Source organism: Neopelma chrysocephalum, unplaced genomic scaffold, assembly GCF_003984885.1.
Source record: "Neopelma chrysocephalum unplaced genomic scaffold, ASM398488v2 Primary Assembly neopelma1_335, whole genome shotgun sequence".
Lineage (NCBI taxonomy): Eukaryota > Metazoa > Chordata > Aves > Passeriformes > Pipridae > Neopelma > Neopelma chrysocephalum.
In genome coordinates, this window is record NW_020897998.1 from 738,508 (window position 1) to 766,163 (window position 27,656).

Below are 27,656 nucleotides of genomic sequence, written 5' to 3' on the forward strand. Positions count from 1 at the left end.
TTGAACTTTTTAATGGCCGTGGTTAAAAGCAGGAGAGCGGGAGTTGGAAGGTGCTGAATGTCCTCAGCTTTCTTCTGCCTGTGCTTTCTGAGGAAAATGCCTGTTTGCTGATGTCACCTCGTATGGCTCCATGTCAGAACTTTGTTACGTTTGCTGGAAAAGCTGCCCTAACCACCCGAAATGCTTGCATGAATTTTTCTAGCATGCACGGGGAGGTGTCCTTGATGACCTTTCACGGTAATTACAGCAGTTAGGAGATGTTTGCCCCAGGCAAACTTCTCTCTGAGGTCTTCAGTGTTGTGCACTTAGTTGTTTTGGATTTCCCCTTCCACGTTATTCTGGAAAATAGCGCTGTGGCCACTCATGTCTTACTTTTCCCCTGAAGTCTCTCAATTGCTGTTGGGAGGCAGTGAAAGCTGCTGGGGATTTTCACAAACAACCCAAATACGGCTTTAAGGAAGCATTTATATTTCCTATTTATGTTTTGCTTTTGGACCCTGACTTCCAGAAACTCTTTTTTTCCCAAGAAAAACCCAGACAATCAGACTAATATTTCTTTTAAAACATGTGAAAGATGAAGGACGAACATCCGTGAGCAGCAAGTTTCCTTTCAAGCAATTCTGAGCAAACCCAAAGCCTTTTTGAAGTGGTTTACTGCAATTGTAGTTTCCTTGCTTCCTGCTCCTGCTCTGGGCACCCCTCCCGGCACGTCGTGTGTGGCTACAGAGTGGTGGGAGAAGCTGGAAGCCAACAAAAGGCAAAGAGGCTTTAAAATCTTATTTCTTTTTCTGCTTAGAATGCTGCTGGAGAGACATTGCATTTTACTCCTTCTTACTGTCAAGGCACAATATTTCCCCCAGCATTGGCACCAGTGGAGCAGGGAGGGGTGTGAAAGGAATGGGAATAGATTCCATGTTGGATGAGTCTCCAGTTAGGAGTCCAGATTGTGGGCAGGGTAAAAAAACCTTTGTTTAGTCTGCAGTCAGCAGTTTTAGCAGGAGCGCTGGGCTAGAGCTGGGAAGGGGGGTGTCCTCTGCTCATGCTGGTGTGATTTACAGTGTTGGGATCTATCTGTGGGATGGGTTGACAGAGCCAAAGCAGAGGGAAATGTGCTCTGGAGACCCTTGTCTCAGTGCCAGAGGGTGAGAAGCAAGGGCAGAGCTGCTCCTTCCCCGTGCCCACATTTCTCCTGGTGGTCGGTCTGTCCTTCCCGCCACCCTCTGTGATATCTGGACTGTGATATCCTGGCCACCCTCTGTGATATCTGGACTGTTTGCTGCCCCACAGTTGTGCTGGAGCTGTCTGAGGGATCTCGGGATGCACTGGGTGAGGATGGAGGAGGGTTAAGATGGCTTTGAAGCCATAGCCTGCTGGATGGTCAGGATGCAGTGAGTGATGAAGGCTGGAGACATCATTGCCCCACCAGCTGTCTGGCTGCATCCATGAGAGTAGGAAGCACCTACCGAGCCACTCCTGGCCTAATTCCTTTCATAAATAGGATGTTGTCAGAGCTTGTGAAAAGCTGTAACTTGCAGCAAGGCTGTGGCTTTGTACCACCATGGTCTTGCCAGTTCCTCCAGACGTGTAAAAAAACTGGTTGCCTTTGGTGCCTGCTGTACTCCATCAGCTGACACCCCCTGAGCAGCTGAGTGCCCGAGTTCTCTTGGCGGCTGTTTCAGAGCAAGATGCTGTTCTTTGCTTGATCAACATGCACGTTAACATGGCTGTTAATTATGTTAATGTAACCTGGCACTGGGCTCTTGCAGAGACCTCCTCCTGCTGCTGAAGGTGGTGATGGAGACCAGGCTGAGCTGGTCGTGCCTCCCTCCTGGTGTGTGGTGGCACCTCCAGCACGAAGGGGCCATCGAGGGTCCTGAAGGGCTCATGTGTGGAGCAGACAGGCTTTGGCTCCAAATCCAGAGGTTGGTGAAGAGCATAAAGTCTCTGAGAGGTATAGCTTGTATTTCTAAAAGCCTGGAAAACTGGATAGCAGCCTTTCCCTTTTCCTAGCGCCTGGCCCGAGGAGGAGCAGGACTTAAGCACATACTCAAATTTCAGCATGTGCTTAAGTGTTGTCCTGAATGGGGACCCTCTCGAGCTGTAGCTGAAGTGCTGTTCTGAACCAGGGCCAGCAGACTGTGAAAGTTGTCTCTTGTTCCTCTACACCCCCTCGTATGTGCTTGTTGCAGCTCTCTGGCTATTTACCACAAGGAGAAAATCACTTTATTTAGTTGCAGCTTGCTCGGTAACTGAGAGCAGGCAGGTTGGGAGAGTCACACATGAGCTGGGAGTGAGACATCTGACCTTGTCTCTTGTCTGTCTTGTTTCTATGATCCTAATTCTGTTCTAAATTAATTCTTTTGTTTAGCTGCTGGGGGTTTTTTTCCCCTCCTTTTTGTTTTCGCATGAATGCTTGTCTCTATATTTAGGTCTGCCAGGGCGGGATGTTATGAATAATTGTTGATTGATATTATTAAACACTAACACGCTTGGCTGTGTTGCACTAATGATGGGGCTTTGGGGATATGCAAATCAATTAATTGCAGTAATTGCTGTAATAGCTGTTTTGGAGGATGTTGCTGAAGAGCCCTTGGGAGAGCGGACAAAGACGGGGATGTTTGGAGAAGGAGAAGGGGTGCTTGAGAATCACTGGAGAGGGCTCCTTCAAGTTGCCAGTTTGTGAAGTTGGGTTTGTTTTGCTCTCCAGAACCCACTCATACCAAATCCTCTCTGGCTTTGTTTCAGAGTTACCCCAGTGTGCTTACTTCTGGGCTTTTCCCAGGGCCCTTTGTGTTGTGGTGGAGCTGAAGAAGCTCACAGATGAGACAGAGCCTTTTCCAGGTAATCTCTTGGCTTAGAAATCTGGGAGACCTCCCTGGAAAACACCCGAGGGGGAAAAATTATTTCCAAGACTAACCCTGTGTGTCACCTCACACTGAACAGCTTTGGTTTGTCAGCTGATTCTCATTCATGTCAAAGCTGCTTTTCCCCCTCTGTGGCAACATGACGGGGCCTCACAGTGGGCACAGACGGGACGTGAGATGCCTCAGGAGCCACTGTGGGGAAGGCTGTGAAGGGAATGGGATTTTGGGTATTGTCAGGATGGGGAGGAAAAAGTCTCTTCTGGCTTCTTCCCCGTCCTATATGTGCTCTCCCTGCCTTTGTGTATTATTGTATATTCTTTTGTCTGGGTTTCCATATGCAACGTGCTTTAGTCTCCGTGCTCCGGGGCGAGTGTTCAATGTGGTGCACAGATGGTGCTCCCAGAAATCCCGTTATTTGCTAATGGGATTTTGTGCTAAGCGTTTCCACTGTTCTTTTTAAAAGTCTGCGTGTTTGGGTAAACATGCCCAGAGCCCCCTCCTGCCGAGACACCCTCTCCCATGCAGCTGAGAACATGACTTTATTTTTTTATTTGCCTGCTTTTTTAATCCTCTCCAAGGATGTCAGGCCAGCTTCTGTGGGAGGCAGTGCTGAGGTCTGTGCCTCCACGTTGCAGGAGGGGCACTGAATCCCAGAATCCTAGAATTGCTGGGGTTGGAAGGGACCTCTGGAGATTGTTCAGTCCAACCCTTCTGCCCAGGCAGGGTCACCTGGAGCAGGTGATGCAGGAACGTGTCCAGGTGAGTTTGGAATGTCTCCAGAGGGGGAGACTCCACGCCCTCCCTGGGCAGCCTGTCAGTCCCCATGGCTCTGCTGGATGTCACAACCCTGCCAGGTGGCCTGGCCAGCCCGATTGGGGCCCTCCAACATGCCCTTGTTACCTTGCTGGTGGTCCTGCCCTTCCATTTTGCACATGAATCCTTGTCTATTCAGCAGCTTCCCCTGGCTCCTGCAGCATTTCAGTATTGCAGTGTTCAGCTATTATGCAGTAATTCCCAGCTATTATGCAGCAATTCCCCTCTGTGCCCTCCATTCTTCAAGCAGTGCTCCAAATCATGATATAAATAGCAAAACCCTGGAATATGTTGCTTTTATTACCAGAGGCCTTTCAGAGCAGGTTAGATGTGTGCCTGACGGGGACAATACAGCGCTGACTCTTCCAACGGGGCACAGAGCTGGACTAGGTGACCTCCCGAGGTCTCTTCCAACCCCTATTTTTCCGTCACTGCGTGACATTCGCTGCCAATGGGTAAGTGCAGCTTTGTTTTGTGTCAGGCTGGCTGGAGGGAGGTCAGGGCTCGGCCCTCATGGCCAGCAGACAGTCCCAGGGTGTGTGTCAGGAAGTTCCCTGTCTGTCTGCACACCCGTGTCCGCTCATCCTGTGAAATGCTCCTCTCCTAAGTGCTTCCCAGGCTCCTCTGCCAGGGGAAGGTGAGTCACATGAGGGCAGAGGTTCTCCTTTAGCTGGCCAAGGACTCCAGGTGGTTCCTCTGGAGGTGATCTTAACCAGAAAAATGTGATCACAAAGTACAGGCAGCCTGAGGCAGGAACCCTGCCAAGGACTGTTCCTGTTATGGTGCAGTGCCACGGAGCTGGTGAATTTGGGACTGGGAGCTGACCAGGCAAAGGGGAGCCAGCTGCAGGATATTGCTGTGTGCAGATGGAGGATTGACATTAGGGCCCCACCAGGCATCCAGAGCTGTACTGTCCTCTAAAAGCGGGTCCTGGACTCAGAAAACCCTCATCTCCAGCTGTGTGCCTGTGCCAGAGTCCAGCTCTGGTAGCAAAGTGAGACTCGTGGTCCCCTCCACAGCACCTGGATCTGTCTCCGTGTTTTGTTTGGACATCATTGCACCCATTAAGCACCTGGCTGACATGGTGTTACTCTACCTGTAGTGGTTTTGTGACTCCTTTGTCCAAAATTTGGGAGCTATGGGGGATTCTGGAACCCAGACCTCTGTGCCTCACAGCCCTCTCCAGCATCAGAGTTTGGGAAGTAACATTTTCTAGGTCTGCAAAAGACTCTTCAGCAGTGCCCCACTGTGATCTGATGTCTCTGTGGGGAAAACAGCTCTTCAGAGGTGTTGGTTTTCCATGCCCATCATGAAATACCTCTTTGCCTTGTGTTTTTGTAGCCTCTCAGTTTTTGCTGATTTTATCAGCCTTCTGATAAGGGTGATTAGATCTGATTTGTTTGAATTACAGCCTGACTGCTTTCAGCTCTCACAGACACAACACTGTGCCTGCTACACGCAGGGGAAGCAAGGAGGGGAGAGCCTTTCTCCCTCCCTGATAATGGGTAGCAGATGTGATACCATTCCCAGGTCAAGGATCTGAAATCATCAAGCAGCAGGAAAAATGCTGTGCTTGGATGGCACTTTAAAGCTGTGCAGGGAAGGATGTGGCAGAGGCTGAACCATCCCCTGCTCAGCAGCAGCTCAGAGCGCTGCTCTGCAATGTTTCACCAGCCATGGGATATTGAAGCAGTCCTGGTTTGGTGGTTTGGCCCCAGGAGCTGTTCTTTACCTTTGTAATACACCATTACTGATTTCTTGTTAAAAATCAAGACTGCCCACGGCTCGTTTGTGGCTTGGGAGCTGTGTGCAGTCAGTTTGTCAGTGTGTCTTGTTTTTCTGGAGGTGTGATGCTGCATTTTTTCCCCCTTTTTGGAGACTCCTGGGCTACTAGAAAGATTTTTCACCTCAAACCAGGTTTTGTTGGTGACCTGCAGCAAGCCAGACCATAATACACACAATATTGAAACCTGGCTTTCTGTTTCACTGGGAGCATTTTTTTCCCTCAAGCCCTTGCAGTAGCTTTCCAAGGGAGTTCAAAAAATCTGGGGCAGGTCAGGCTGCAGAGTATGGCTGTGCCCTTGTGCCTTTGTCCCTTGATCTAGTGGCTGAAAATCTGAGAGCAGACGCAGTTCAGCTGTGGGTTTGCTGCCATTTGGGGCTCTGGGAGGAGCCTGAGCTCTGCCTGCAGGTGCATCTCATCTGCAGGGCTTGGCCAGGTGCATCTCTGGTCCTCCTCACCACCCCACCCTCCAGTCTCCTCTGCCAGCTGATTTCAATCACAGTGGCAAAGCCTTGTGGGGTTGCTGTTTAGAAAACAGGCTGTGCTTTGACTGGCCAGTGGTCTCAGTAAGAGCAACAAGCTTTAAAAGCCATGTGCCTATCCCCAGGCTCAAAATGCCCCTTGGAAAAAGAGGTTCCCAGTTTCTGGCTGAATGTGGTAATCTAATAGTAAGAGGTCACTCCTAGTATGAGGGCAGAGAGCTGCAGCAGGTTTAAGGAGGGAACTAAGTATGCTTACAGCATGCCAACAAATACCTGGAAATACTGGAATGAGCCTTGAGGAAGCTGCCACGAGCCTCGCTTTTGAAGGTGAGTGAGTTGCACCTCTGAGGGTTTCCATGGGGAAGAGGCTTGGAACTGGGCTGGAAGGGAGGATGTGGCAGCTTCATCTTAACAGGGAGGTGTGTTTTGGAGAGGAACAGCTCAGCCTGGGCTGTCTCCTCATTGCTGCAATGGGTGGCAGTTACGTGATCCAGTGGTGGCTTCATGGCAAAAAAATTGTCCCTTTCTCATTCTTCTGCTTTTTTCTTTTCCCTGCTCCCCTCACCTCCAGCAAGGTGTCCTCTAAGTTAGATTTAGGATAAGAGAAGGGAAGTCCATGTGTTCAACTTAATGACTGGTTTCAGTGCATGCAGTCTGAATGCAAAGCAGGAGTAAGTGCAGCCAAGAAAATATTGTGGGTCCACAAGCGTGTGTACGTGTGTTGGGAGAGGCTATAGATAAATAAATTCCATATATCTGTGCATTATACTACACTGTAATTTGCATTTCTCTTATGCTGATGACACATTTTCTGCCAGTGTAGGTGGCAAACCCTTCTGTGTGATAATTGCCAACATTGAGAGCAGCTGTGAACTCTTATGCCACTGTTCTTTGCTGCCCAATGGACATGGGAAGAAAACTGCAATGTTTCCAGCGTGTCTGCTCTCTCCCACCTTCCCCCTACATCTTCCCCAGCTGATCTGACCAGGTCACTCCCTACCTTTGATTCTTTCCTCTTATTTAAAGGCTGCCTGTGGCTGCATTGTCTGGGGAAGCTCTGGTGGAGGCTTTAGAGCCGTCCTTGCACCTCACTGGAGAAACAGGCTCTCGTTAACAGCCCTCGAGGAGGGTGAATATGCTGCTGCCTTCAAAGCAGCATTGCAGGTGCCAAGCAAACTGTGGGCCCTCAGTGGGATGGAGCTGTGCTGGAGGCACCAGCCAGCTGAACACCCCGGCTGGGGAGAGCAGAAGGGACGCAGGAACCGCTCTGCGGTGCAGGAGCTGCTGGGGCTCTGTGGGTCCCGGGGACACCAGGTGAGCAGGGTGGAACAAGCTCTGGTACCCACACAAGTGCAGCAGGAGCACGGCCCAGCTGCTGGCTTGGCCTGTCGGGAGGGTTTCCAGGCACATGCTGCTGTCAGCAGGGGCTGCTGGTTATCCCAGTTCGCTCAGGACTGCGGTGCCACCGGAGCTGCTCCACCTTCAGAGGAGATGTGCTCTCAGCTGCTGTCAAGTGAAGCTGTGCTGAAGCTCAGGAGCCAAACCCCTCTCCCCAGCTGCTCTCTGAACACCTTTGCCAGGCTCTGTCTCCTTCCTCAGAGCTGCATCTCGGTGGATGAGCTCCAGATGGTTGGGTGGGAGCCTGGCCAAGCACGGGGGTCTATCAGCACTGTTAGGGATGACTGCAGGCTTCCTGCTGGGAAGGAGGGAGAGATCTGTTGGCTTCTTATGTTAGTCCCCTAAAAGAGTGCTCTCATAACTGCACTTGGCTTTCCTGTGAGTCTGATGAGTTCTTTTCCCTTTTCCAAAATGTCTGAGGCCAGTCAGTCCTGAACTATCCACGGCATCTCTGAGTCTGGTTCCCCCTCGTCTGGAAGTGTATCCGATGAGTGCGGTGGGGTGGAGGTGGGTTGGACTTCGGCCATCCTTTGGCTCCTGCCATCAGTGCATAAACTTTTATCTTTTCAATGTTACCATTAAGGGGAGGGGGGGAAAAAAAAGGAAACTAAACCACAAACAACTGCATTAAAATAATAATCAGAGCCTCATGAAAGAGCACAAAACCCCAGTAAACTCTCTGTGCTTTGAAACTTGAATCTTATCTCCCCCTGTCAAGGTTAATTGTTGCTGGGTTCAGATCATGGACAAGCTTTCATTAAGGCTGGAGATGAGAGCCATGGCTGGGCCAGGTCCATCTCCGGGTGCTTTGGAGCAGGGTTGAATTTGGTCCAGCCTGTTAAGGAGGGAGTTACATCTGTAAGTGCACATTTCATTACAGGCGTTGGATTTAAATCTGATCTTTAATGTTACTTGAGTGTCTTCTCCCAGGGTCATAATCTGTGGAGCTATTTTAAAGGTGGTCACTTAATTTCTTTCCATGTAACTTTATTTCTTTCCATATCCTGTTGAAGACTAGAGTGTGATCAGATCTGGAGAGCTTAGGAACAACTGATAAAAGTTCCCCTGCATAAGAGACCCTTTTATGTGGTGGGGAGCAAGCAGTCTGTCTGGGAAGAAAGTCCTCCTCATTTCTCAGTTAATTAACCTACCAAGAGCCAAAGACTGATTTTTATTTTTGTTTTTGGACCACTGCAGAGTTGCTGTTGCAGCCCAACCAGTGTGTTGTTGTGGTTGCTGCTCTTGCAGCTCATGTTCTTTTAAAGGGATACTTGGAGGAGATGGGCTTTTAAGAGCATTAACAATGAAAAAAACACTAAACCACAACACAGCATTAAAAAAAGACATTAATGAAAAGGGCATAATGAGTATTGGAAATAGTTTTATACCTCCTTGGACTAGGAAATATAAATACACATATATTCAATGACAGTTCCCCCCTGCCTCCCACAGAGTCGTGTTTTGAACTGGTGAGATAAATTTGGGAGACAGTCCTTCACATGCAGATAAGTTGAGATTATGGTTCTGCTTGGGTAAATCACAGAAACTGTTCAATCCTTGAATTTGCTCAAATTTAAGAGGGTGTTATTGGTGTTGTCTTCACCTCTGCACTATCTCCTGGGATGCTCAAGACCAAAAGGAGGTTGATGAGATATTGGAAGGAAAGAAAATGAACATATTATCCCACTTTCCACCCTTTTTATGAGGTGGGTAAGAGAGTTGCTTGTATCAGTGCTGGGAATCTTCCCTGATGTTTGTGTTAGAACTAGCAAAGGGGAAAACAAGCTTGTTTTGGAAACAAGTGGTGGATTGTTTACCTGTTAGTGTGTTTTTTTTCATGAGTTTCCATGACTATTATCAGAACTTTTCAAACTTTTAATACCAAACAAAATTCATTAATTCTTCTCCAAACTCCTTTCTCCCAGCTGCACAGTGACCTTGGAAAGCATCCTTGAAAGTGGTGGGTTTGTAGGGCTGAGCCTTTGGTGGTTTCTGGGTTCTCCTGGTGTAAAACTGTGGAGCTATGGGATGTGTAGCCACCAGCTGCCAAGGCCTTGAAGGAGCCTGTGGCCCACAGAAGAGTCTCAAGTGCTGCAGGATTGGGCATGCAGGATCTTTCCTTGGCTCCAGAGATGCTGTTTTGACACAAGGAGCCCTCAAACTTGGCTAATGGGATGTGGCCAGCCGTGACTTGACATGATTGCTTAGCATTCCATCTCCACCTTTCCCCCAGCCCGCTGCTTTCCCGTGGCTTGTTTTCATTTCCTTGCTCATTCAAGCATGTCTGATGTTGGCAGGAGGAATTTCTGTGTGGTGCACAGGTCAGGGAGATCTGACTGTGGTTGGGTTTTACAGGTGATGTTCATATATAGAGGTGGGGGGGAGCAGGACAACAGGGAGGTCACGGAGATGGGAGCTGTGGGAAGTGCTGTTGGGGATGGTGGGGAAGTCTGGGAAGGAGAATGCAGTGGGAGGAATGAGGTTAAAACGTGAATGGGTGCGATCCGTGGGGATTTGTATTACTTGCTGCTGTCAGAGACACTGCAGTGCCTGCTCCCTCTCTGTGGGCACCAGCCCCTGGCACTGTGGGCCATCACGTGCCATCCTTGCCTGGCACAGAAGTGCTGGTGATAAGCAGGTGTCCCTCACTGGTGTGTGGAAAGAAGAGTCAGCTTGCTTTGGGAATGTTTTCCCCAAATCCAGCTTCAGCCCTTATGTGGGGTTCAGCCCACTCCTCTTGCTGTGACTGACAGAAACCAGAGCTCTGCTCTTCCTGTGGGTTATATCCACTGGCAACCAGCTGCTGCTGGTATTTGATATCACCTGGGAAACCCATCAGGAAGCTTTGATTGTTCTTTTTTCTCTTTCATTTTTTAAATTTCCATCACCTTTTCCAGCTTGCTCCCCACACTCTGCCTGGTCTGTCTGGTTCAGCCACTTCCATGTGCCCCAGCAGTGGGGAGATGGGAGCTCACCTGGCACAGGGATCTGCACTGTGCCAAGCTATAGGAACATCCCTGATGTCTCACCTTGGGCAGTCTGAGCTCGACATCATTTCTATAAAACTGGAGAAAAAAGGCTGCTTAGCTCTGGAACACTATTTTTTTTTTTTTTTCCAGTCCAATGCATTTCCATGCCTGAAAATGGGTAGATGTGCAATTTATTCAAAGCAGTCCTTAGAAAGCTACAGGCTGTGGCTTTTAATTTTCATATGTATTTATTTTTATAAAAAAAAAATCCACATTTTCTCCATTAATGGGTGGTATTTACTTTAGGTACAGCAGAAATCTGATGTTGAGCTTCAAATTAGGCAAATCTCCATTTATTAAAACCCTAAGTGCCTCTGTTTCCAGATTTTTTCACGGTACATTTAGGCTCCGTGTTGGAAACTTAAAGCTGAACAGCCTGAGCTCAGATCTAGCAGGAAGGGATCTAACAGTCAGTCTGACTTGTAGGCTGTAGTAAAGGCTGGTGCCATAGAGGGGTGTGAAAAGCCTTTCATGTGGCCAGAGGAGGACCCTCCGGAGGCCAGCCTGGGTGGAGGAAAGTCTAGGAGCAAGGCAGAGACAGGAATTCATCCTGTTGGAGTCACAGGATAAGGTTTCACTTCTGGGGGCTGGTTCCTTTGCTCTAAAGCAAACAAAGCCTCGGGTTTGACTCTGCTCCTTTGGTTTTTCATTTTCTGGAAATGTGTTGCTTTATCAAGCGGTGCTGGAAGCCTCCAAAAAACTTGGTTTGCAATGGGACACTTGTGCAATTTTGTCTTTTTGAAAGACTTCTGTGTGTTGGTTGTAGTCAGCTGAGGAGGGGCTGGTGGACCCTCTCATAGCCAGTGTCTCCAGTTTATGAACAGAGTACTGAAGTTTCCAGGGGAGGTGGCACCGCTGTGCTTTCCAGGCTTTACATCCAGCTCAGTCTGCCTTGCAGACACCATCATTAGCAGATAATTGCCCCGTTCTGAAACCAGGTGAAGCTTTTGGACTTGCCTTTGATTTTTGTCCAGTGCCAGATGAGTACTGGAAGGCTCTCCCTCCTGTCCAGAGGGGATTAGCTTCCAGGGATCTCAGGATGAGAGAGGTTATTAGCAGCTGTAACAATCTGTCCCTCTGGCACTTGATGCTGTATTAGGGTGGATGCCCCATTTTTGGAAGAGAGGAAAGCAATTGCTCTCTGCTTGCACAGGCAGGTTTGGCTCTGTCACACCCTTCTGCAGTGTTCTGGTGCTGGTATTATGTTAATTAGAACTGGAAATAATAAAGCCAAGAGTTAACCCAGCAAGGAATTAAAAAACCCACCCCAGCCAAGATATTGACATCTCCCTGCCCCTCCCAGTGTTCAAAACGCCCATAAAACTTCTGTGAGCTTTGGAAAACTACATCAGCAAATGAGCTCTGTGCAGGGAATTGTATCCAGATGCCGGGGTGGTGGTTGTGAGGACCTCTACCCTCAGCTCCCCTCTCTGCAACCATCTCCCCCTCCTGGAATAACGAGACCCATTGCTAAATAAATAACATTAAATATCACACCTTCTATGCCAGACCAAACCAGCCTGACGTGACAGGTTTGAGCACAAGCAAAGCTAATTCCCCAACTTATCTCCAGTGTGCTTATAACTGAGTTCATCCAATCAAACCTGTGTTACAAAGCTCTGGAAGTGAAGGGAGAGCTGCAGCTTCATTGTGGTTCAGCCAAGAATCAATTTATCTTTTTCTGTAGTGTTTTATGACAATTCCTGTGTGTTGGTGAGGGCCAGAAAAGAGGGACACCTTACAAATGTTTCTGTCCTCTGTATCACTGGCATTGCATATCCAGACTGAAAATGAAAGGAAATCTTGTAGATTGGATCAGCCATAGTAAGGAGATATCTGGGTCAAAATGTCCAGCAAGGAAGAGTTTTACTCCTGCATAAAGCTAAATATGAGTTTTATCTGTGGTTTTGTTTGTTGTTTTTTTTTTTTAATTTTAGTTCATCCTGTTATTTCCCCTGAACACACAGTTAGGGAAGAAAGGGATTAAGAACAACTTATTTTATGGTGTCTTCATTTCAGAGATGCAATAAAAACATAGAGCACAATAAGAAGTTACAAGCTCAGCCCTCTTTTGCTGAGTGAAGATGTTTAGGGAGTGTTTTGGATAAAACCTCTGCAGTGAAACCCTGCAGTCATTCCAGCTGAAGGATTCCCAGCTTTTCTTTGTTTTCAGTTTGGAGTAAGTGTTATATCCAGGAGGAAAAGGGAAGGATTGGACCACCTTTTCTGCAATGCCTGTGAAAATATATGTTGTAGGAGTCCAGCCCAGCCAAAATGCAATATGTAGGTTTTTTTCTCTAGATGGAACTGTTTTTCTTTTGGGTGCTTTTTTTTTTTAGGAATGGCTTGTATCTATCCAGTGGGTGTGTCAGCTGCAACGTTTGAAAGCTTTAATTCTTCTCCATCTCTAAATTTGTCACTGCTTCTCATGACCGGAGAAAATGCAAGAGATGTTTTGGCCATGTAAGAAGTCTTAAACTTTTCAGAGGAAGATGCTGAGGGGTGTGGTGAAGTGACAACTCCTGTCTCCTCTCCTGAATCTTGTCAGCCTTGGGATTTCCTCATGGGCTGGTTAAGAGGTGGCTGCTGGAATGGGAGCACCATCCCAATTCCGATGGCACATCCTGCTGGGGCACTGGTTCCTGTCCAGGTGAGCTGAACATGCTGGATGCAGCAGCCTGGGCTCAGCAGGCATTATTTAAAGCAGTCATAACGTTGCAGGCTTTTTATTTTGGGGGTGCCCCAAGCTGAGAGATTGCAGAGATCAGGGAGAGTCAGGAATGGAAGGAGCAGGAAAAATGAGTGTGTTATCCAGGGCCTTGAATTCCCCTCATCCTCCATCCAGGTTCCTGAGCTGACCTCCTCCAGCTCCCTTGCTGCAGAGCTGGGCTTCACCAGGGACACCTCTCCTTACCCGCTTTGCTTACACAGCTGGGCCTGAAGCACGCTCTTGCAAAACATACATTCAGTGCAAATATTATCCCTGTACATCCTGCCCCTGTTGTTTCTGACGAGCAGGATCAGCAGCTGGAGCGTGTACCTCGAGTCCCATAAGATGCTGGAGCCACCCTGAGAAACATCACCTTAGAAACGAATCCTCCCCCAGGTCCACGAGGGAACTGGGAAAAGGGGCTGGACAGTCCTGTGGCCTGGGATCCACTGTGTTCTGGCCTTGGGATGGGCTGTGTTCAGCCAGGCTGTTTCAGACAGACAGTGGATCTTGAGAGAGGTTTTGGTCTGCGGGAGGAACGACGTGGCTGGTTTTGTGCAGCTCATTACGCTCCCGTTGCCGATTTCTAAATGGAGTCCTGTTGCTGAGACAGACCAGGTTTGCTTTTACTAAAAACAGGGGGGTGGGTTTTTTATTTTTCTTGTACCAAAGTATGAAACTTTAGATGGCCATCTCTGTGCCTGGTCACCTCTGAGGTTTTTTTTTTCTGCTGACATTCACCTTGATAAGCTACAAAGAGGTACAAACTACAGTGGCTCGCCGCGTCTTGACTACTGTCTTGCTTTGATAGAAATCCTCAGGGTAAAAAAAACACCTTGTGCAGCAAAAGCAAAGGCTGCAGTCGCTTTCATGAGGCAGGCTTAGTCCCCCTGGAGGACTGACATCCCCATTTTTGAGGCCTAATTGCATGAAGTCTCCTGTGATAATTCCTTAGACAGCGATGAAAAGCGGCTGGAGCCAGCCCTCAGCATTGAGGGGGACGAGCCCAGCGGGTCGCTGCAGTGTCTTGATAGGGCAACAAAGACATCCAAAGGCTTGGACAGCGGTGATCCTGTCGTATGGGCTTAAAGCCTTTTTTCATCCCTTGCAAACGCAGGTTCCTGGGGTTGATCAATATTAAAACGCTTCCTTAAAGGTGCATTTCCTGCACCTTGTGATGGTGGGATCGTGCTGAAGGGTTGCTCTTGTTTAGGTTATTGTTGGCTTTGAGTGGAGGCAGTGTTTGTAGGAGTCATCCTTCTGACTCCGGGCTGATGGTGTCAGCCTGGCCACGCAGGGCCATGGCAAACACCCACCAGCAGCATCTGTGCTTGCCCAGAGGGACCACAGTCCAGGCTCCCTGATGCTCCCCAGGTCTGCAGCAGCAAGCTGGAGGTTTTCTGTTCCTCGCTCCCCTCTTCACTCCCTATTGCAGGATCAAGCAATGTGTTACCCTGCACTGAGGGGGTGAGAGAACGTCCCGACCCGTGGGCTCAGCTTGTGGGGTATTGATTTATAGCCTTCAAAGGATGGCAGGGCATAATGAGTTGGGCAGCTGCCAATAGCTCCGTGTCACCAGAAGCCTGTGACTCTCCATGTGTTAAAGCTTTGCTGCTCCTCAGTAGTTCAGATGGCTTTGTGTCTGTCAGAGCAGGCACAATTTGTCAGGTTCTTGGGGTGCGCCTACATTTTCTGAACCCTTTTTGAAGCTATTTCTGCATTTGATTTGACAGCCCAAAGCCCACAGAAGGGAAGAACATAGCTGGTTTGCAGGCATGCAGCCCTCACGTTTAACTTGGACATCATAGCCCGCTCATAAACCCCAAGTAACAGCAGTTTTGAAAGCCCTCTGCAGTATTGATTTATAATTTTGTGCAGCATCAGCATCACTTTAAAGAACAAGGGATTTTGTAATGCAGTTGTAAATTATTCCTATAAGTACCTTAAGTGCCTCATGGGAGGGCATGTTCACTCACAATGCTTTGTAATTTATTTCTTCTCATGTTTTTCAGCTGTGCAATAAAACATTTGTGAATATCCAGGAATGAGGATCTGTCCAGGAACGAGGATCCTTAGAGATGGCATTGACGTGTACCAGGCTTACTTGAAAACCTTTGTATTATCTGCAGGAAGGAGAAAAGGAAGGTAGGAATAAGTATGAGAGTTTCCTGAACCTATGTGGCAAGTTAGAAGCTCCTGACAAGTTATAAACATGGTCATTTTGCTTCTTGAATCCTCTCCTGGGGGTCCCCATTTGTGGAATGGACTGTCTTTGCTAAGTACTGCTGGTGGTGAGACTCTTTGCCTGGGTTTTATCATGCAATTCCTTTTCTCAGTGTCATTCTCTGTGGATGCAACCAGTTGTATTTCAGAACTATACTGTTTTACTGTTGGTTCTAAGAGTGGCTTTGTACAGGTCTAACCTTGGATGTCTCGGCCAAACACAATTTGTGTTATCTTCAGCAGAGCCATATTTTGACTCTCCAGGGTGTTGTTTTACCCTCTTTCTGTCTAAGTCCTTGGTAGGCTGTTTGATGTTTAGCTGGTAGCCTCAGATCCTAAAGGGTTCCAAGAGCAGCTGTCCCAAAGTGTGAAGTTTCAGGTGTAACTCAGAGAAGACTTCAATGGCCAAATGTAGGCAAGGGGTGAAAAGCCTCAGCTGGCTCTTGCTGGTGTGAGCAGGGTTATGTCATCCCAGGTACTTTTTGAGTAAATAAGTGGCTTTGTTGTATATTATTTGAAAGAAACCCAACACGAAATTTACTCTGTTGACTTCACTGACCTGAAAAACTCTCATAGCCACTTAGTCTGGCTCATTGTCCTGTGTGGGTTTGTTATGGGGATGTAAACACTGGTTGAAATCTTACAAAGGTAAATTTTTCTCGAGTGGGAAGGCTAAGAGATTGCTGTTCAGTACATAGGCACAGAAATAGTCTTTATTTCTGGCTCCACGTTGGGATTTCCAGCTCAGTGCTCTTCCAGGCGTGCTCATGGAATGCCAGCAAATCCTTGTAGGTGAGGCAGGGCACGGTGGTCCTTTGACAAAACAATCCTGAGGGGCTGAGATTCCATCAGCGTGCCCCCATCTGCTGGGATTAGCTGACACAGAACTAACAGTGGTTGTATGGCTCAGGGCATGAAGTAAATACCCGTCACGTTGATCTCTGGAGCAAAGGAATTGTTTGTGGCGTCTTGACCTGCCCTGAACTCCTGGGCGATCACAAAGGATTGTTGATGGTTACAGCCCAAACGCAGTGAGCAGTACCTTTGGCTCTGTGCAAACACACTGTGCACGCTTGTGAGACCAATTAGGAGTCCCAAGGACTGCCCTAAATTCATTCTTGTTTTGCTTCTGACCTCCTGGCATGTCCTCACTCACAAGAAGTTGTTCTGGAGCTCCTGGTCACGGGCACCAGGTGTTTGCCCCACTGTGGCCAGCTGTCCCTGCTGCCCAGCCACTTGTCTGTGCTAATAAATACTTCATGCCCAAGTCCTGAAGAACAGACCAAAGCGCCTTGATGAACCTGGAAAGCCCCGAAAGCGTGTGTAATGTCTGTTTTGCAAGCCCAGTCACCCCTGACGTGTGGGCCTCTTGCCTGGAACAATTATCTGCTCGGTGAAGACCTTGCAGACCGTTTGGAAGTGCCTTTTGCCCTCCCTTTCATCCATCTGGCCATTAATAGGTTGTTGGGGGATGTCAAGGATTTAGCCCGACCAGCAGAGGTTGCAGCTGGCCTGGTGCAATCCTGCTGCTCCCAGCCCTGGCTCCCTGCAATATTCCATGCATCTCCCTGAGCCAGCTGTGGGTGTGTGCCGCTTACACTGCCGGGCTTGACACCAGCATCCTGACTCATCACTGCAGCCTGGCTGCAAAACCAACTGTGTCTTTTTCTTTTCTGTGTTAAGAGCATGATTGAGTCCTCCTGTTTCTGTGCAAGAGCCTGGAGCAGCTGCCTCCGTTCTCCCCTGGCTGGACTGTGTTTCTCAGGATGCAGGAGGGATGCCAATGAAGCAATGTCTCTCCTGGGAGAGGGTTGGATGGATCGTGTTAATGGAGCTCCAGCAGAAAGCTTCACTCACGAAGGGTGTGGGGAGCAGCAGCTGATCTAGACCAAATGATGACTTAACCTTGCCTGAAAATTAAGACGTCGTTCCTTCAATTTTTGTCCTGCTGGAAAGCTGAAATATTTTGATGAAACCCAACTTTTTTTCATGAGAAAACCTTCTTTCTATCCAAAGCTTGCCTGTTGGAACACTCCCCACCAGCTCTATTGGTGGGCTGGGGAGTTTTCCAGGACTAGCCTGAAGTTTCCATCAGGCATCATAAGGCATTGTTGAGGGTTTTTTTGTTTGTTTATTTGTTTGCTTCTTAAGGCAGCCAAGCAACATAACTCCTGGCAAGAACTTTGGTACCTGATTCATCCTTATAAGATGCTCTGTAAAGCAAGAAGGCACGTTCCAGAGCTATCTGCAACTTGCTTTTAAAACTGAATTTTCTCTAATACCCCAAGCAAGAGTTAATAAATGGCTCAAGTGTTTGTTTCAATTTAGGTGCTTAATTGGTTCTCAATTAGTTTCAGATGAGGCATGTTACATTTATCCCATGACCCTGTAAACACAGTTTGTCTTGCCATCCCATAAGTAGCCCCTCTCTCCTTTCAAATGTTATTTTTGTTCACCTTCCTGGCATCCAGTTTTAAATAAATATATGAAACTCAGAGGAGCGTGGTTCTCTGCTTTCCACTCTCCTGGTTTCCTTGAGGTCAGCAAGGGCTCCACCAATTTCCACTGATAGATTTGATGTCAGCTCCACATTTCCTTCTGGCCTTTCATTTGAAAGCTATTCTGGTGGAGAACAAATTTTTGGCTATTTAGAGAGTGGAAAGGAGCCTCGGGGAATGTCCTTTTTCTCAGTGCCAGTAACATCATGACTGGAAAACAGTTCTTTTCTTTTGTGCCTTGGTGCAGCTGAAAGGTGCTGGAGCAGACCCAGGAAAGGGAAGGTTGTGCAGAGGGAGGAGAGGATGGGACATCCTTCCTGCAAAGGGAGGAGCAGGGTGGCCTCTGGCTATCCAGTACATAATGTAACTCCACCCATCAGATCCTGGAAATGACTTCAGACTGCCTTAAGGATGGAACAACACCAAGGAATGACATTTTACTTGGATTTTTAAAGTTCTAGGCAGAGTCTCTGCCCTGGGTCTGGTTGGTAACTGAGCTCATAACTTTGGCTTCCACTGCTTTGCTGGGGTTCATTCATGTGCTTTGAAATGTGACTATTCATGAGGCAGTACCAGCATTTTTTCCACTCCCTTCTCCTGAGTGACTTCCCTTCCTCGCTATTCCTGTCCTGCTTCAGGCTTAATTACACCAGTCAGGAGAGATAGAGTTGAAATAGCCACAGCTTTAAGTTGAAGACTGTTTGCTGCATTAAAAAAAAAGGCTTAATTCCCTCTCCATCAAGCTTATGATATTAAAAGCAATGATTCTCCCTCTTTTCTAATTAGTTTTATTGGTGTGAGCTGCCATGCTGTGCAGAAAGGGCTCACATACTGTGACTGCAATGCACTTGATACCTGAGCAAAGAAGGGGCAGGTAATGGATAAAAGACTGTGCAGGTCTTCCTCCTCACTGGGACCTCTCCTGAATGCTAGAAAATCTCCAGGATTGGTTTTCCTCATGTTTCTTGCTGTTCTAGGCGGAAATGACTTTTAAAAAAGGGGCATTAAGATGGTCCTGAAAACATGTTTCAGGGAAAAGAGGGGTTGAGACGTTCAGCTGCTGTGGTGATGGATGTTTTTTGTGAAGGGAAGATGTGCCCATTCCAAACTATTTGTGCTTCCATGTGTATATTCCATAGACTTGCCTTGGCAGAGCAAATCCTCGCTGCACTGCAGGTTAGGGGAGAAGTGACTGGGCAACCACCTGCAAAGTCACTGTGGGGCGACTGATCTGTGCCTTTTTTCTGTCATTCCTGATCTGGAGGAGAGAAAGTCATGTAGAGAACTTCCCAGCACTAGAAAGTTTCTGTGAGCTGGCATTGCTTGGCTGTGAATATTCATGTGCAACTTGTTTCTGGAGCAGAAACGTGAGTGGGGCTGTGGTGCTGCGAATTGCAAGTGAAAGTGTTAATTTTCACACAGTTGTAAAAGAAACCCCACTTTGGGAAGATTTTGCTTGAGTCAGGGGTGAAGTTCCTGTCAGCTTTAAAGGGTGCAGATCTGAAATGCTGAGTTTGAATATTGAGACCCTCATAAAATACTTCATTTCATCGGGAAGATTCCCAGGCTCTCTCAGCATGTTACTTTGTCAAACTTACCTTTTTTTTCCTGGAGAGAGGTTGGAGCCTGACTTATTATTCAGCTTTCTATTGCAGCTTTGTTTAGTGGAGTTTATACATTCTTAGATCAAACATTATACAATCTGACCAGGAATCATGCAATCACAGTGGGAGATGGGAAGGAACAGCATAATTTATTCTATAAACAAAGGCATCATCTACATTAAAGTACAAGTTGGTTAATAAAATGAGTTTTAATGCAATAGAAAAAATAAATATGCAGCTTTCCCTGAGCTGTGTTTAGAAATAGTTGCACTCAAATGAGGAATGTGGCACTCGTGTTCCCACAGAGGCTGCCTTCGTCTCCTGAAAGCAGCTACCCTGGTCTATCTTGTCTGGGAAGACTAGAGGGATTTGACCAGATCCCTTTTGTAAAATGGAGTGGGTGATGAATGCCAGCAGAAGGACTACACCACATTTAATATTTCCTCTGAGATGAACCAGCTGCTCTAGGCTGGGATCATGTGCAAGCTCATGCTGAGGAGAACTCTGAGGATACTGAGAATGGGCATAAAAAGGTGATGTCAAAGGATAGTAGGTCTTTTTATCTACAGCTTGTTCTGGAGGATGCCTGTGTGAGACCCTTGTAGGACAGCTTTGCTGGTAAAGTTGTAACTTTGGTAAAATTTCCAAGTTACTGTGTTTTGGCTGCTGGGTGAACAGAGGATCCTCCTGAGCCTTTGCTGGACAACCAGAGGCTGGGGCATTTACTGAGTGGGGTATGTGTTATGGGCAAAGGCTGGTGAGTCAAGCTGCTGCTTCTGGATCTGAGGAGGAGGAGAATTGGGGGAGATTGTCCCCTTTTTTCTGAGGGTGTATTGCAGCGTGGGCAGGGAGCTACCTGCACTACAGAGCTGGGAAGTATCAGCTGGATTAAAACTTGCTTTATCCAAGAAACTTTATAAAAGCTCCTAGCAGAGGAGAAAGGTTAACTTCAGGGAAGGCAGTGGTACAGCTCCCCTTAGCATGAGCCAGGAGAAGATTTCATCCTGGAGCTGCAGCGAGTACAACCAGCGTTTCTCCTGGAGCATAAACCAAGGGTCGCCAGGAGTTATTGCTCACATGTGCACACAGCAGTGCTCAGAGCCTGGCCACTGAGACCTTTCCTTGGGGATCCATATAAAATACCTCTCACAAAAGCTGCCCTGTGCCTGAGCAGAGGAACTCCTGCTCGTGACGTTAAAAATGGTAAAAAAACCCAGAAGAACCCACCACCCCTTTTTCACACACACACAGAGTCACATACCTCTTATCTTCCTGCCAGTGTGGTGGAGATCTCAGCACAGCTAAGCAGCACACACCGTATGGGACACTAAAAATGCTGCCTGGGAAGTGCTTTCAGCCCCTGCTCTGAATTCTGCCAATGCAAAAAAATGTCCCCTTTGTCACGGTGGTGAATGAATTTTCTTGTTCCCCTTTCTGCTTGGATTTATGTTAACCCTGGCTTTCAGCTGAGTTTGATCTGCTCCCTTTATTGTATTGCAAACAGTAGTCAATAGCTCTGCAGCTCCAGATCGCCTGGATTTATTTCCAGGTCAAGTCAGCTCTCCTTGACCCAAGTCTGAACCAAAATACATTCCCAGAAGATTCCCGCACAGGATATGGGATCCAAAGACAGAGTGACATTGTAAGGAGTTCAAGGCTCGGGCTCAGTACAACAGAGCCCCTGTTGGTGCAGGGAAGGCACCGAGCAAATCCTTCTTGTTTCAGAGCTGGGTCCTCTCCTGGGGCAACTCACAGCAGATTTTGTCACCCATCAGTCGCTTCTCTTCATGAGCAATGTCATGTCATTAAACCATGGAATGGTTTGGGTTGGAAAGGACAGTAAAGCTCATCTCACTCCACCCCCCTTCCCTGGGCAGGGACACCTTCCACTAGACCAGGTTGCTCCCGTTGCATTCCTGGTGTTTGTGGTCTGAAGGGGACCCAGTCCTGGCTCCTTATGGATGTGTTTGCATGGCTCTAACATGCCTGCGTGGAATTTGCTGTGCAGGCTTTAAGCAACTGATGAGATGGTCTGCATTTTTTTATTATTTTTTTTTAAGGAAAAGTGTGATCTCTTTTGGGGACTGCCTGGCACAGAGGCAGGACCAACCAATACTGCATTGTGAAGTGAAAAACACAGCTCTGAGGACTTGTGGCTAAAGTGGAATGAACTCATGGATTTATCCTGGATGATAAATCTTCCTTCAAAAGAAGGCAGCCTTATGTTTGGTACAATAGACTGTTTATTTCTTCTATGAAAAAAAAAAAAGAAAAGAAGTGGTGCAATCAGATAGAATTAGCTTTCCAGGGGCCCTGGGCAGAAGCTAAAGCTCAGACTGCCTCCTTCTTCTGCTCACATTGGATAATATCAGTAGTCTAAGACCTCTCTGCCTTCCTACAACGTTGAGCTATGAACTGCTGCCAGTGTGCCTTGAATATCAATCCAGTGTTAAACTCCCCAGCAACAAGGGTTTCCACAGAAATTAGGTGTCCAAGTGTTTGGCTTGCATAAACTGCTTGTTTCAGCTGGGAACCTGGCCCAGGTATGGAAAAAAAATACAGCCTTATTGGTGTTTTTCATCTCGAGCAGGTATTGGATACACATGGCAAATACACAACTAAGGTACCACTGGCTTAGTGTGGCATTAAGAGTCTGTGGGGGGTGTGCGCTGACTTTGTTGTTTGGGCTGTTCGTGGTTAATGTTTCATCGGCCCTTTTTCATTTTATCTAGACATTTAATTCCCTGGGAACAGCCCCGTGTGCAGTTCTGTGATGCCCCAAATTTCACACCTCATTGGGCTGGAGGGGGAAGCTGTCAGCGACAGAGCTGGGCAGAGGGAAGGAGGGAAGCGGGGAGTCCACAGGAGTTTGCACGGGGCCAATGCAGTTGGTGTGATAAGCAAATCCCATCTTTTCTGATGGGTCAAGTGACTTATCTGTGCCTGAGCTGGCTGAGAGGGTGATGTGGTCAAAGGGGCACGTATTGTTTTAGGGCCCAGGAGCTGCTCAGCGTTGTTATCTTGTGCAGAAACCTTAAACTGATTTTTCCCTGTGTTCCTCTGGAATAAAATACTTTGGATTGTGAGTTACCACAGGGGAAGGACAAGGGCATGAGCAGTTACTGTACAGTAAGTTGTGTGTTTGCTGAACCCCTTCCCGTAGCTGTTGTGTCACGATCCACACGTTCCTCCTGAGGGAAGATGCGCTCCAGGAGACAGCAGGGCTCCTCAGGGATCTGTGCTTAGGGTGAGTGTCTGGAGGGTGTGCATGGTGGGCAGGAGTCTCATCCCAGTGCCCTCCATGCCTGCAGCCAAGCTAGAGGAGTTCAAACCTACGTCCCCCGTGGGGCTGTGCTGACCACCCTGTTACAGGTACGGAGGGACAAGGGGAGGAGGTGTGTGCCTGTTTCAAAGGAACACAACATTTGTGGGGTCAGGAGAGAGGGGGGAAGCCAAAGATGGAGTGGGACCAATATGTGTGGAAGGGGACCATGAGACCAGTCCCACATTTTGACTTTATTTACTTAACATATTCAAGGAGTTGCTGCTAAATAGGGCTGACTGTCCTTCTCGGCTCCCATGCTCGGGCTCAGCTCCAGGAGCTCCAGTCCAGCTATGCTGACTGTCAGCAGCTGGAACTTGGGCCCTGTGTTTAACGTCCCTTCCTCGGTGCTCATGCAGTTGGTTTTCCTTGCCAAGATTATATTTATTTTCCTTCCTAAAGGACTGCTCTAAACATCATACTTTAAAACAATATGCCTTTTTCCCCCACAGAGAACAATACGATATGCCACCGTTGAATTAATATGTCCATGAAAAGTGAATATAATCTCCCCAGTAGATCCCCTTTCCAAAAGATTTATGATTTAATGAATTTTTTATTTCTTACTGGCCTGTAATATTCAGTCGTTTTACACCTAGCAGGACTCTTTCCCATGGAAGCAAGGGAATGTGGGGGGGGATCCCATCACCCTAATTCCAACTCCTTTCTTTCCTCTCTGTCCCTGGCGTGCCACTTGTCGCCGATGCAGGTTTTCCTGCATGGCTTCTGTCAAAACCTGCCCTTGCCACGTTAATGTCACCCTGCTAATTTGAGACTGTGCTGTGCAGAGAGGAGAAGTTTATGGATAGTGTTTATGTAAAAATCAGTGCCTCTGAAAAGTGTTCTCTGCTGGCTGCTTGGCTGCTCCAGGCAGGATTTTGGCTCAGGGCTTGGTGTCATCCTCCTCATGGTCACACTCCAGCACGCCCTCTAATAAATGGCAGTAATGCCAATTATGAAGCAGCAAATAACATCCATAGGTAACACCTTTATTTAGTGGAAAGGGTAAGAGGGAAATGAACTGTGAAGGAGAGACAGCCATCTCCAGTAGTTATTAAAACAGAGGTAATATTCCTAATTGCACCACAATTGATTTCTCTAAAAGCTCTCATCACACTGAAAATAGTAAACTGAATGCTCTGCCACCCTCTCCTCAGGGATCCTGCTGGGTTGCTTGGCTTTGGGAAAGCTTACTGGGATTGACAGAAAATGCCCTACCATGCAGGTGAACAAGATCTTAAACTCTTCTCCTGTTGTGTCCCCCCTCCATCCCTGGAGATGTCCAAGGAATGACTGGACGTGGCACTCAGAGCTCTGGGCTGGGTGACAAGGTGGGGATCGGGCACAGGTTGGACTCGATGCTCTTGGAGGTCTTTTCCAACCTCAGTAATTCTGTGATTCTGTCTTTGGGTGGAAAAAGCCAGAGAATGGTTAAAATCCTGGGTGGCCCAGCTGTCAGAGGCCACGTGAAGCTCCGGGTGCTTTGTGTTGTCTCCCTGAATCAGGGCTGTTCACCGTCACTTGTCAGGGGCGAGTGCTGACGGCCCCGGGGTTGGGCAGTGCTGGAACACAGGGATCTCTCCCGGCAGCTTTTCTCAGGGCTGTCAGCGTGTGCTGCCTCAAACCACAGATGCTGGAGCCCTAAAATCTTCCCCTTCACTTTGGTCCTTATTGTGGTGGTGGAGAAGGTGAAAATGCAGCTTTGGAGCTGCAGTGTAGATGGAAACCTGCCCCCTGAGGGGTTTCTGCAGTAAAAATATCATATCTCATGAACCCTTAAACTAACAGGTGGGTGGTATGGAGGAGGAGGGGGAGTCCTGTACTGTGATTTCTCTTTGATTGTTTGGTTAGTGATTTAGGCTGGGCTAGGGGAAGCAGGAGCCTTGCCCTAGGATGGGTCGTGGTTGCCCTGGCAGCCTCTCCCTGCACTTCTCTTCCTTTTTACTCCACTTTTAAGTTTCCCTAGCACTGGCTTTCCCACCCCCTTCCTTCAGTTTGGGGAACCTCTGGCTTGCTCCATCCTTTCTCAGAGGAGGACACTGGTGAAGCAGCCTACGAGCACAGGTCCCTTCCCTGTGCTGCTTCAAGTGTAGTGATGGGGAGGCTGCTTCTCCCTGCTCTCTTCCCTTGGTTTCCTCATCGTGCATCTCTTCCAAGCCGGATGGGCCGGAGCTGGACAGGACACCAGCCCTGTGGCTTTCCTGATGGCTGCTGACACTGCTCTAGGCATGGTTTGGCACTCAATGACTCGATTGTTCTCTGTTGGCAGGGGAAGTGGAGCTGGGCAGTACCGCAGTCACTGCCTGCTGGAAACTTGCTGCTCGTTTCCCCTCTGCTGTGATTTCAGAGGTGACTCCTGATGCAGTCATCTATTTATTCCTTTTGTTAGCGTGGTGGCTTGTTCCTCTATCCATCATCCAACTGATGTGGTGAGGAACGTGACTGGGAGAGGACAGGGAACGAGATGTCTCGAAAGAGGGAGGAAGCAGTGCTGTGTTTTCATGCAGCAGCCCTCTGGCTCCGGCTCCAAGGGCTGCAGGAAGCCCTTTTTTACCTTTGTACACTTCATGGATCACAGCCTGATTTCCTCCAGGGCTCTCCCTGGCTCTGTCAGGCGATGTGGGTGTTTGCACTCCTGGCTGGAGCGTTCTCTGCGTGAGCACAGTGCTGCTCCTGCCGCACGCAAACCCTCTCCTGTGCAACAGGGAAACCTTTCCCTTTGTCCCGTCTGGATCGAAAAGCTCCCCCGCCCAACACATATGGCACTTTGCCTTATTGGCTTTCTCTCTCACCCCCCAAAACCACGTCTTTCTAGCACTTGAAGCTGCCAACTTGCATTTTTTTATTTTTTAAATTCTCTGTTGACTTGAGTAGGCAGGGCTGGGTGTCAACTTCCATCTGCCTCCCAGCTGGAAAGGGAAGCCTTAAGAGAAAATGAGGATGCTTTCAGCCTGCATTCCCAATGTCAACAGGGAGAAGCTGTGGGGATTGTGAGAAATTACTGATTTTTTTTTTTTCTCTCCCCCCCATTAGTAAAAATTTGTGCTTTTTGAGAAGAAAAGAATATATTGCTGTAGTTCAGGCCGTTAAACAAAATATGAATGTAAAACAAAGCATTAAATAATGATCTGGCTTTGCCCAGCACTCGGTGCCTCCTCCCCTGCCGTACCTATCTCTGAGAGTCAGAGCTCGCTCTTAGGTGTGTTTATCTGCAGTGCTGAGCACAGTGGAGCCTTGACCTCATGCAGGGCCCCCCATGGTCTGGGGAAGGCAGAAGCTTGTCGTGGAAGGACCCCAAGACAAACCTAATGAGGTTTGTGAGCATAATTAGGTTCCCTGCTGCCCTGTGAAGGTGACCGGTCCCTCCCCATCATGTTGCCACAGACTCCTGTGTAGCAGGTGAAAGCTGTAGAACTTTGCTTTCCCCATTTCCTGAATCATAAAAAGGGTTGGATTGGAAGAACCCTTAAAGCCCATCTTGTTCCATGCCCTGCCATGGGCAGGGACACCTTCCACTAGCCCAGGTTGCTCCAAGCCCTGTCCAACCTGGCCTTGGACACTTCCAGGGATGGGGCAGCCACAGCTTCTCTGGGCAACCTGTACCAGGACCTCCCCACCCTCATAGGGAATGATTCCTTCCCAACATCCCATCTAACCCTGCCCTCTGGCATTTTGAAGCCATTCCTCCTTGTCCTACCACTCCCGGCCCTTTAGGCACTGGAAGGGACTCTCAGGTCTCCCTGGAGCCTTCTGTTCTCCAGGCTGAACACCCCCAGCTCTCCTATTCCAGTGAGTGATGGATCACCTGGACAGCTGCATCTACAAGAGTTGTTGGCTACAGGACTATCTGCAATGACATCTTTGGGGACACCTGCTTGCATTGGCAGCAGATCCCAATTAATCATGGCAAGACCCTCTGCTGATCTTACCTGAGGTGCCCAGCTCTGCTTGCTCTGTTCTGGGGAGGTGGTTTTGTATCGTGCAGGTTTGTCATGCCTGAACACCGAGCAAAATCCACCTGTCATAATGGAAAGGGAACAGGCCCTGGCTGCCTGTGTGAGGAACATGCTCCCCATGAAAAGATTGCTGAAGGGAGGAACCCAGAGAGGACAGCGAGGGCTCTGCCCTTGGCAAAATGCAGGTGAAGGAAGGTTGTCAGTGACTGCTGGACACCCAGCAACTTTGTGGCTGCAGGTGCTGGCTGGTATTTTTAGAGAGCTGTGGAAGACATTGGACTACTTGGTGTTATTTTCTGGCACACCAGCTAAGGAAAAACCACTCCACTTGCTTTTTTGGCTGAGTGACTGGAGTTCTGCTGGAGTGCCTTTATTTATTTTTTTTCCCTAGGATTTTCAGAGCCTGATTTAGCCAAGTGCTTCAGTACATGCTTATTTTTAAACCTAATCCTGCCGTTGTCTGAACTCATCGTGCTTCAATCCCACCAAATCCATGGACTTGGGTGAGCACTCGGAATTTGAGCAGATGCTGAAACGCTTTGCTCACTGACAGCTGTGAAGTTTGGAGAATGGGGGTCAGGAAGGGAGATGAGGTACCTTACATCACACTCTCTCCACTGTGAAATGGTGGGAGACTCGTCCCTCTGTTCTCCTCATTCCCTGGCACCCAAACCCCCAGCAGTGTGTGAGCCAGAGGATGGGATGGTCCTGCATGGGACTGAGCTGGGAGGAGCACCAGGCATGCTTGGAGCTGCAGGAGTTCAGTATCTACAGCTTAATCTTCTCTCTCCTGGCAGAAAAGCTGAAGCTGGTTGTGCTGTCACTTCTGCAAGTGTAAGTGTGATGCATTTGTTTCCGTTCCTTGATGGGGGCAGAATTAAGGAATTGTGAGCTGAGAAACACAGTACATTTAAAATATCAATGTCTTTTTTTTCCAGAATTAAGACTGCTCTGCTTGCAGCTGGGAGTCCTTT

General features: G+C 48.2%; 1 protein-coding gene across 1 annotated transcript in view; it reads left to right on the forward strand.

Moving 5' to 3' along the window:
- The first annotated feature begins 2,780 nt into the window (after positions 1-2,780).
- The window catches only part of ACKR3 (atypical chemokine receptor 3), a 32,926-nt gene continuing 8,050 nt past the window's right edge, over positions 2,781-27,656 (forward strand). Inside the window, exons 1-3 of the mRNA XM_027705454.1 lie at positions 2,781-2,841; positions 15,092-15,224; positions 27,074-27,185. The gene's annotated coding sequence lies outside the window, so the exon portion shown is untranslated. The remainder of the gene's footprint in view (positions 2,842-15,091; positions 15,225-27,073; positions 27,186-27,656) is intronic.